This window comes from Rhinatrema bivittatum, chromosome 18 (genome assembly GCF_901001135.1).
Source record: "Rhinatrema bivittatum chromosome 18, aRhiBiv1.1, whole genome shotgun sequence".
Taxonomy (NCBI): Eukaryota; Metazoa; Chordata; class Amphibia; order Gymnophiona; family Rhinatrematidae; genus Rhinatrema; species Rhinatrema bivittatum.
This window is the reverse complement of record NC_042632.1, coordinates 13,172,681-13,181,442: the sequence shown is the minus strand read 5'-3', so window position 1 is coordinate 13,181,442 and position 8,762 is coordinate 13,172,681. Positions and strand designations below refer to the sequence as shown.

General features: G+C 46.8%; 1 long non-coding RNA gene across 1 annotated transcript; it reads left to right on the top strand.

Annotated features, from left to right (window-relative positions):
• The first annotated feature begins 949 nt into the window (after positions 1-949).
• On the top strand, positions 950-7,750 carry LOC115079932. Its single transcript, XR_003853452.1, has 3 exons — positions 950-2,558; positions 2,849-3,018; positions 7,171-7,750. It is a non-coding gene; the product is annotated as an uncharacterized LOC115079932 (long non-coding RNA).
• The last annotated feature ends 1,012 nt before the right edge of the window (positions 7,751-8,762 follow it).

Here is an 8,762-nt window from a genome sequence, read left to right as displayed (position 1 = left end):
CATAGCAGGGTGAAGCAGATGGTAATAGCTTATTACTCTTCTCTCTTCAAGGCAGGTTCCATTTACCATTACCCACTATTGTGTCAGTCAACCAATTAGTAATCAATTCCACCACCTTGGTGCCCACTCCTAGGCTTCTCACTTTATTCATGAGTCTCCTATGCAGAATTATATTGAAAGCTTTGCTGAAATCCAAGTAAATCACATCATGTGCTCTTTCTTAATCTAATTCTGTAGTCATCCAATCAAAAGAAAAAAAATCAATTAATCAGGTTTAATAGTTAAGGCCTTCCTCTTGTTCTCTTGGGTCCAGCAACCCACTGGATTGTAGATAGTTCACTATCCTTTCCTTCAGCAGCCTCTATTTTTCCCATTCTGAGGTAAGCCTGTATTTTCCAGTCTTCTCTCTGCCATCAATTTTGCAAACTGCCCTTCTTCAGTCTTTTGGTACCACTCTCATCTCTCGTATCTAGGAACCCACTAGCACTTCTCTGAACTCCCTCAATATCCTGTGATGTGTGACCTGGTTTTGCCTGTCACTAAAGATATTTCCCCTTATATTTTTTTCATCCAGAGCAATGGGAGAGTTTTTTTCTATTTTTAAAATCCTCCTCTGGCAGAAACCCCACCTTTCTTAGCATTCAGACAGGTTAATCCACATCAGTGGGTTATGTACCTCTACCAGCAGATGGAGACGGAGCAAAGCTGACGTTGCGGTATATATACCCCCTGCACTGACATCAGCTCACCAGTATTCTCTGTCTCCAGCAGATGGTGGATGTGCATTTCACTACAGGGGATTGTTGGTTAAAAAAAAAAAAAGGAGAAAGAAGGAGATTATTTATGCACCATTTCTCCTGAGGTGATACCTTATGGTCCCTCCCTCAGTTGAGTTCTCCTGAGGTGATATCTCCTGATCCCTGTAAGCAGGTTTAGGGGTGCAGGGATCTGTCTGCCACAAGACACTGCTAGCTGCCCTCCCACCTTACTTGCGATCCTAAGTCAGGGGAAAGACAACGTTTATTCTCCTTAGAAATAGACTTATTTATCAGATTTGGCAGGACATAGCATTTAGAAAATAGAAACAATTCCTATCTCTAATATCCTGGCCACCAAGCACCAGTTTTCTCAAGAAAATTCTGTATCATGGGTGGTAACAAAACATGCCATAAACTTTAGCCTGCTTAAGATATTAATACTTATGGCTAACTTACTTACCCCTGATTCCAACTTCAGATGATATCTCTGTTCACCTTTGAAGCAGGTTCCAGCTGGAGAGTTGGAGAATGTGGGCAGGGGAGATGTTTGCTTCCTGGGCTTGGTGCTGGCAGAGTGGGCAGATGGTGCAGGAAGGAGGCTCTGGTGCTTGCCTGCTATCTGGGCTGGTTCTCAGCCTTCCTCATCTATGACTCACTTTCCGCACCTGAGCCGGCCACTCCTCTCTCTGATATCCTGGCCATACCTAGACTTCTCGATAGCAGGGGAGGGCTGGTTTGCCTCTGGTCCCCCTTTTGCTTCCAGGGACACCTCAGCACAGGTTCTCACTCTGGGTTTTCTCCCTGAGTTTGCATTCAGGGTTTGTGCCTCCTCGTCCTCCAGGGGTCTATTGCTTGCCTCCCTGCTCCCTTTTAGTTTCAGGGTCACTCTCCCAGGGGTCCGTTCCTCCCTTTCTCTTTTTTCTTCTCTTCCTTGCCCCCCTGTCTTATACTTCCCAGCTGATAAATATGAATAAGCTCATGCATAACCTCGTGGTGGGTGGAGGGTCTTTTGCCACATTGAGGGTCTTACCCCCCATTACTTTGGGAGGGGTCTTGCCATGTTGCAGGTACTTTCCCCCCCTCCCATTCCTTCAGGGGGAGAACTGCCATGTCTGTATGCCAAGCTGTGTGTCAGTGTCAGCATTGTCTCAGGCTGACCCCCCCCCTTCCTTCCAAGGGTAGGGGTCTTCATAACCTTCTGCACTCTGCTTTGGCCAAACCATGACTCCTGCTTAGGTTTTGTCATATTGTCTCTTCTGTCTGGTTTCTTTATTTGCACAGGAACTGACAAACAGGCACATCTGATAAAGTATCCTTCAGTGTATCAAGACAAGGCCTCTTGTTTCTACTGATGCAATGCAGTTTAAAGTTCACCTGGGTAAAGTTCCTTCTCTTGCTATGAGTGAGTGCCTGGGGCCTGTCAGAATTTGGCCTATTATAATTCATAATTGGTGCATCATTGGTAAACAGGAGATATCATTGGTAAACAGGAGATATTGCTGCTCGCACTCTATATAAATTATCACGCAAAGACCACATAACTCCAACATTACAACATCTTCATTGGCTTCCTATACCTTCCCAAATTTCCTACAAAATCTTGACAATAATACATAATTTACTATACAATCATAACTCTGAATGGCTTTGTTCTCTTCTCAGGATTTACAAACCAACTTGACAATTAAGATCAATGGATAAATGTATTCTCGAGGTTCCAACAATAAAAATGGCAAGACTTGATATGACACGTGAACGAACATTTTCAGTTGCAGGTCCCCGACTCTGGAACTCTATCCTGTAAGAAATTAGATTAACTCAAAATATAAAAGAATTAAAAAAACATTTGAAAACATATCTGTTTACTGAAGCCTATAATCAGTTAACTGATTATAATCCATATAGAATGAAGATTTAAAAACTGTAGTTCACTGCCTATTTTATACTGTATAAATTAGAATGAATGAGTAGTATTGTTTTTAATTATGTATGTTTTTATTTTTGTAAACCGCTTAGATGTCATCCCCTGACTATTTTGCGGTATATAAAAACTTAAATAAATAAAATAAATAAATACATTCCTTTCTCAGTCCAGTGCCTTGGTTTAGTAGCCGGTTTTCCAGCATGTACTTAGTTGCCAGGAGAGAACAGCTGAAAGGCTAGCGGATGCAGGAAGCTGAGTGTGATGGTGAAGGCATTATCCCTCTCCTCCCACAACTGTAGACCGACTCTGTACTTGGCCGGGACGGACTGAGTTCAGGTAAGGATTTTAAAAAAATACAGAGAAGTAGAAGGAAATGAGAGATAATGTTAGGGATTCCTTTCACCCTATCTTCTATTCTGGTCTCTGCCTCCATGAGGGGATGGAGTTGTGGAAGTTTTGGTGGGTTGAGTGGCCTTTTGGGCTAGGCCCACTCTCAAGCTGAGATGCCACGTGGTAGGCCACGGTGGCGTTCACATGCTTTTATATGCACAGATTTACTTCAAAATAGTGGCTGACATAGGTTTGCGCCTGTGTGTCCTGGCTGAGGGTCCATCTGGGCCACATGGTTGGGATTACAAGTTTTGAGCATCTGTAGTACGCACTTATACATGTAAAGGCCCTGTACTTGGGCATCCTATACTAAGGTGTTCTATGCTTGGACATCCCTTGCTTGGGCATCCCATAGTTGAACATTCCATGCTTGGGTGTCCTAAAAATGTAGATGTCGTAAATTTGGGTGTACTGTATGGGTTTGCTTTGTATAGACGCACAGTTGGGCACACAACTGTTGATCGCTTGTTATAGGCGTGCTGCTAATGGACATTTTTATCAATGGCATCGGTAGTAAAGGAAAATTGGTTCTTACCTGCTAATTTTCGTTCCTGTAGTACCACGGATCAGTCCAGACTCCTGGGTTTTGCCTCCCCTCCAGCAGATGGAGACATAGACGTTTTATTTTTTATTTTATTTTTTTATATATATTTTATTAATTTTCAGAATTTTATATACAAGCATTTACATCTTGGCTTGAAATACATAGAGGGGTAGATTTTAAAAGAAGCGCGATCAGCCTACTTTTGCTTGCGCATCAGACTCAAGCAAAAGTACGCTGGATTTTAGTAGATACGCGCGGAGCCGCGCGTATCCACTAAAATCCTGGATCGGCGCGCGCAAGGCTATCGATTTTGTATAGCCTGCGCGCGCCGAGCCGCGCTGCCTCCCCCCGTTCCCTCCAAGGCCGCTCCGAAATCGGAGCGGCCTCGGAGGGAACTTTCCTTTGCCCTCCCCTCACCTTACCCTCCCTTCCCCTACCTAACCCACCCACCCGGCCCTGTCTACACCCCCCCCCTTACCTTTGTCGGGGGATTTACGCCTCCCGGAGGGAGACGTAAATCCCCGCGCGCCAGCGGGCCTGCTGCGCGCCGGGCCGCGACCTGGGGGCGGGTACGGAGGGCGCGGCCACGCCCCCGGGCCGTAGCCACGCCCCCGTACCCGCCCCCAAAACGCTGCCGACACGCCCCCGCAACGCCGCGCGCTCCGGCCCCGCCCCCGACACGCCCCCCTCCGAGAACCCCGGGACGTACGCGAGTCCCGGGGCTCTGCGCGCGCCGGGAGGCCTATGTAAAATAGGCTTCCCGGCGCGCAGGCCCTGCTCCGGTAAATCCGCCCGGTTTTGGGCGGATTTACGCGAGCAGGGCTCTGAAAATCCGCCCCCAGAGAGATCAAAGAAAAATTCATATATTTTTCCAATCATATACCATTCCTCTAAACTTATTACTACTAAGTATCAAGGGTATTTTCATCACCCACTCCAGAGGCAAATTAACATAGAATCTCTCAAAAAATATTAGTCCTCACTCAAGGCCTATTCACCAATCTGTAGGAAATAGTTAAACACTAAGGGCCTCATTTTCTAAAGTATCGCAGGCCTGTGATACTATAGAAGATGAGGGGCGGGGGGCCGAAACAGGGGGCGGACCTGCGCTAGCTGGCAACAATCACACTGTTGCGGTGCGATCGCTGCCGGTTTCGCACCCAATAGCGCCACCATAGGAGGTGTAGCTATTGGGAGCGAAATAGGTAGCAAAAAGGCACTTACCTTTTCACTGTCCACGGCGTCGGTGCAGAGTCGGCCCCGGTGACGCCCCCTACTCCTCCTCTTCCGGGGCCGACTCCGCCCCCCCATCCTGGTATCGCACGTGATAAGGGACCTTTCGCACGCGAAAAGTCCCTTATCGGGTGGGAGTGGCTTGGAAAATGAGGCCCTATATTACTTAAGAAATATCTATAACGGAGATTTAAATTATTCTTTTTCGGGATCAATACGTCTATTAAGTTATTTTATCACAATCGGAGAGGAACTATTCACTAGTGACTTTTTACTTAACAAAAAAGCAAAGCTGATCAGGAGAATAGAAAACATATGTTATACCTTGCAATTTGACAACATTTACATGGAAATTTAAGTAACAGCATTGTTTCTATTTCAATTATTCTATTTTTTAGAGAGAAAAACTGCTTTCTCCTCTTCTGGGTCGACCTAGATAGATCTGGAAAAACATGTACTTTCATATTTAGAAATGTAGCAGAGCTATTTCTGAAAAACATTTTCAAGACCCACTGTTTATCTGATTCCAGGAGAAATGATGCCACCAAGGTAGCGAGTTGATAAAACAAGGAGGTAGGCGATCTAAAAAAGCCGTGAGGAAAACACAAGAAAATATATAGATGCCTAAAAATGTCCGTTGAAAATCTTTATTAGGGAGACTCTTAGGTCCAATAACCAAGGATGCCCAACTCAGGCCGATTTTCGCCCCCCCTCGCGGGGGCTGCCCCTCAGGGGCTGTGTGAAATAATCTGTTATACGTATATGAAAGATCTTATTATCATGGGATTTCCTTCTTGAAAATTCTGATTGAAGTATTGAGATTAATAATGTACTGTTGGTTTCCACATTAAGCGTAATAACGCCAGTGAGTTTTCTTTCCCTTGTTGTGGGAGAGTGACGTGTTGCCACTGTCTATGCGTAAGATTGTTTGTTTGCTGCCTTGAGCACCTATTATGTTTGGAGCCCACAACAAGGGAAAGAAAACTCACTGGCATTATTACGCTTAGGGGTAGATTTTCAGACGAGCTGCGAACAGCCTACTTTTGTTTGCGCTCCAGGCGCAAACAAAAGTACGCTGGATTTTAGTAGATACGCGCGTATCGGCTAAAATCCTGGATCGGCGCGCGCAAGGCTATCGATTTCGTATAGCCTGCGCGCGCCGAGCCGCGCAGCTACCCCCGTTCCCTCCTAGGCCGCTCCGAAATCGGAGCGGCCTAGAAGGGAACTTTCCTTTGCCCTCCCCTCACCTTCCCCTCCTTCCCTACCTAACCCACCCGCCCGGCCCTGTCTAAACCCCCATCCATACCTTTGTCGGGGGGATTTACGCCTCCCGGAGGGAGGCGTAATCCCCGCGCGCCAGCGGGCCTCCTGCGCGCCGGGCCGCGACCTGGGGGCGGGTACGGAGGGCGCGGCCACGCCCCCGGGCCGTAGCCCGCCCCCGTACCCGCCCCCAAAACGCTGCCGACACGCCCCCGCAACGCCGCGCGCTCCAGCCCCGCCCTCCGACACGCCTCCCGACACGCCCACTCCGAAAACCCCGGGACTTACGCGAGTCCCGGGGTTCTGCGTGCGCCGGTGAGCCTATGTAAAATAGGCTCACCGGCGCGCAGGGCCCTGCTCGCGTAATCCGCCCGTTTTGGGCGGATTTACGCGAGCAGGGCTCTGAAAATCCGCCCCTTAATGTGGAAGCCAACAGTATATTATTAATCTCAGTACTTCAATCAGAATTTTCAAGAAGGAAATCCCATGATAAGATCTTTCATATACATATAATAGATTATTTCACACAGCCCCTGAGCCAGCCCCCGTGAGGGGGGGTGAAACTCGGTCTGAATTGGGCATCTTGGTTATTGGACCTAAGAGTCTCCCTAATAAAAATTTTCAACGGACATTTTTAGGCATCTATATATTTTCTTGTGTTTCTACCAAGGTAGCGAGGACAACCAATTCTCCTGGGATGTTTCCAAAATTTCTGTAAGATTCATCAAAGATGGTTCAGTTGGAATCAATTATTGAACTTCGTTTTGGTTTGATACATCTCCCCTCTTATAAGGGGGGGGATATAAAAAACCCTAGATGTAATAGGTAATGCTTGTTCTGGTATTTTTTAAATTTCTAACATATATTTTTTTAGCATTTCCTTTGGGGGTGTAAATTAATCTCTGGGAAAATTGATAAATCTTAAATTTTTTGATCTCATCTGATTTTCTAGTTCTAATTTCAGGGACATTTGATTTTATTTAATTAACGATTTTATTTAATTAACAATTTTATTTAATTAACAATTTTTCTTGTTATCTCTGTCTCTATCTTCTGTATAGATTTCTGCGTTTGCTTTTTAACATTCAAGTCTGAGGTGAGGAGTTTCCGGCCTCAGCGACATTGACCTGGCCACGCCCCATTCGTGACATCATCGGGCGGAGACGCAGAGAGGGCCCATAAAATTGGTCCAGTAGTGGCGTTTCGGCGAGGAGAATGAGGATAACGAGAGGGTGTCTGGCAATAATTATCTACAAAGACTTTTTTAACATTCAAGTCTGAGGTGAGGAGTTCCAGGCCTCAGCGACGCTGACCTGGCCACGTCCCGTTTGTGATGTCATCGGGCGGAGAGGGCCCATAAAATCGGCCCAGTATCAGCGCGTGCTGCTGCCGGCACATCGCCTAAGCAGGCACGTCGTCTAAGCCGCATGCTCCAAAGGGGCGCGTGGTTTTGTATTGTTTTTGTTACATCCATTTTGATAATTTGATATAAATTAATAGCTGCCCTCTATAACCTCTATCCAGGGCCTAAAATACAGAAAAAGTATTCTGCGCGTATTTTAGAAGAGACCCGGCCTGCGCGTACCCCTGTTACGCACACAAGAGCCAGACCTCTATGAAGGGGCAGTCCCAGGGTGGGGAGGGGCAGTCCCAGGGGCAGGGAGGGACGGGGGATGGGATGGGGAGGGGTGGTCCAGGGGGTGGGGTGGGGCAGAGCTGGAGGCCGTCAGTACAGTGGCCATTTGCTGCTGTACTGGGGGATTGTGTGCCGGCAGGATGCTGGTGGGCACAACTTATGCCAGCTCAGTAGCTGGCGTAAGTTCCAAAATAAAGAAAATAACAAAAGGTAGTGCTTTCAAAGGGGTCGGGGGAAGAGAGGGGGAGGGTAGGGAGGGGGGTTAGGAAAGTTCGCTCCCAGTCACTTCTTAATTGGAGCGTCTGGTTGGGAACTGGGAGAGGCCCCGATCTTGTTGCTACATGTAAGCAGGGCAGATCTCCCCCCCCCCCCCCCCCCGCGTACGCCAGCCCAGATTTTATAACATGCGCCGGCACATGCATGCTATAAATCGCGCGTCCATGTGCTCTGCCGGGTAGTGTGTGCACATGGAGGTGTGTGCACGTATTTTTAAAAATCTACCCTTATATGGGGAAAAAAAGAAAAAGCAAACCTTGAAGTTCATCTCTAAGCTTAGGCTCACTATATGGTCCTACGAATAACCACATGAGGTGCTTGGGACACCAGCCCTCGATGGGTAAGAGTGGAGAAGCCTTGGTGAGTTCTGGACCAGAATCCCCACCACCAAACCCTCAGGACAACATGAAGCAGCTACCATGTCTTCAGTTTTGGATACTTGTGTTGCTCTCTCAACCTCTCTCTGATCAGCAAGGGATAGATGAATTTTTTGACAACTTGTGCATTTCCAGTAAAGAAGAATCTGTTATGTGTCTCAAGTGGACTCTAAAAGATGTATAGAAAGCTATAACTAGGATGGATAATAAATTTGTCAAATGGTTTACAATTCTCTATATATATGGGGGAATCTAAAGTTAAATTAGAAGCATGAATCCATGCAAATCTCGGATATCTTCCCTTTGAGACATCAGCATCTGCTTTATTGCTACAGATCTCTGTAGTTCAAGCAACTGGGACTTT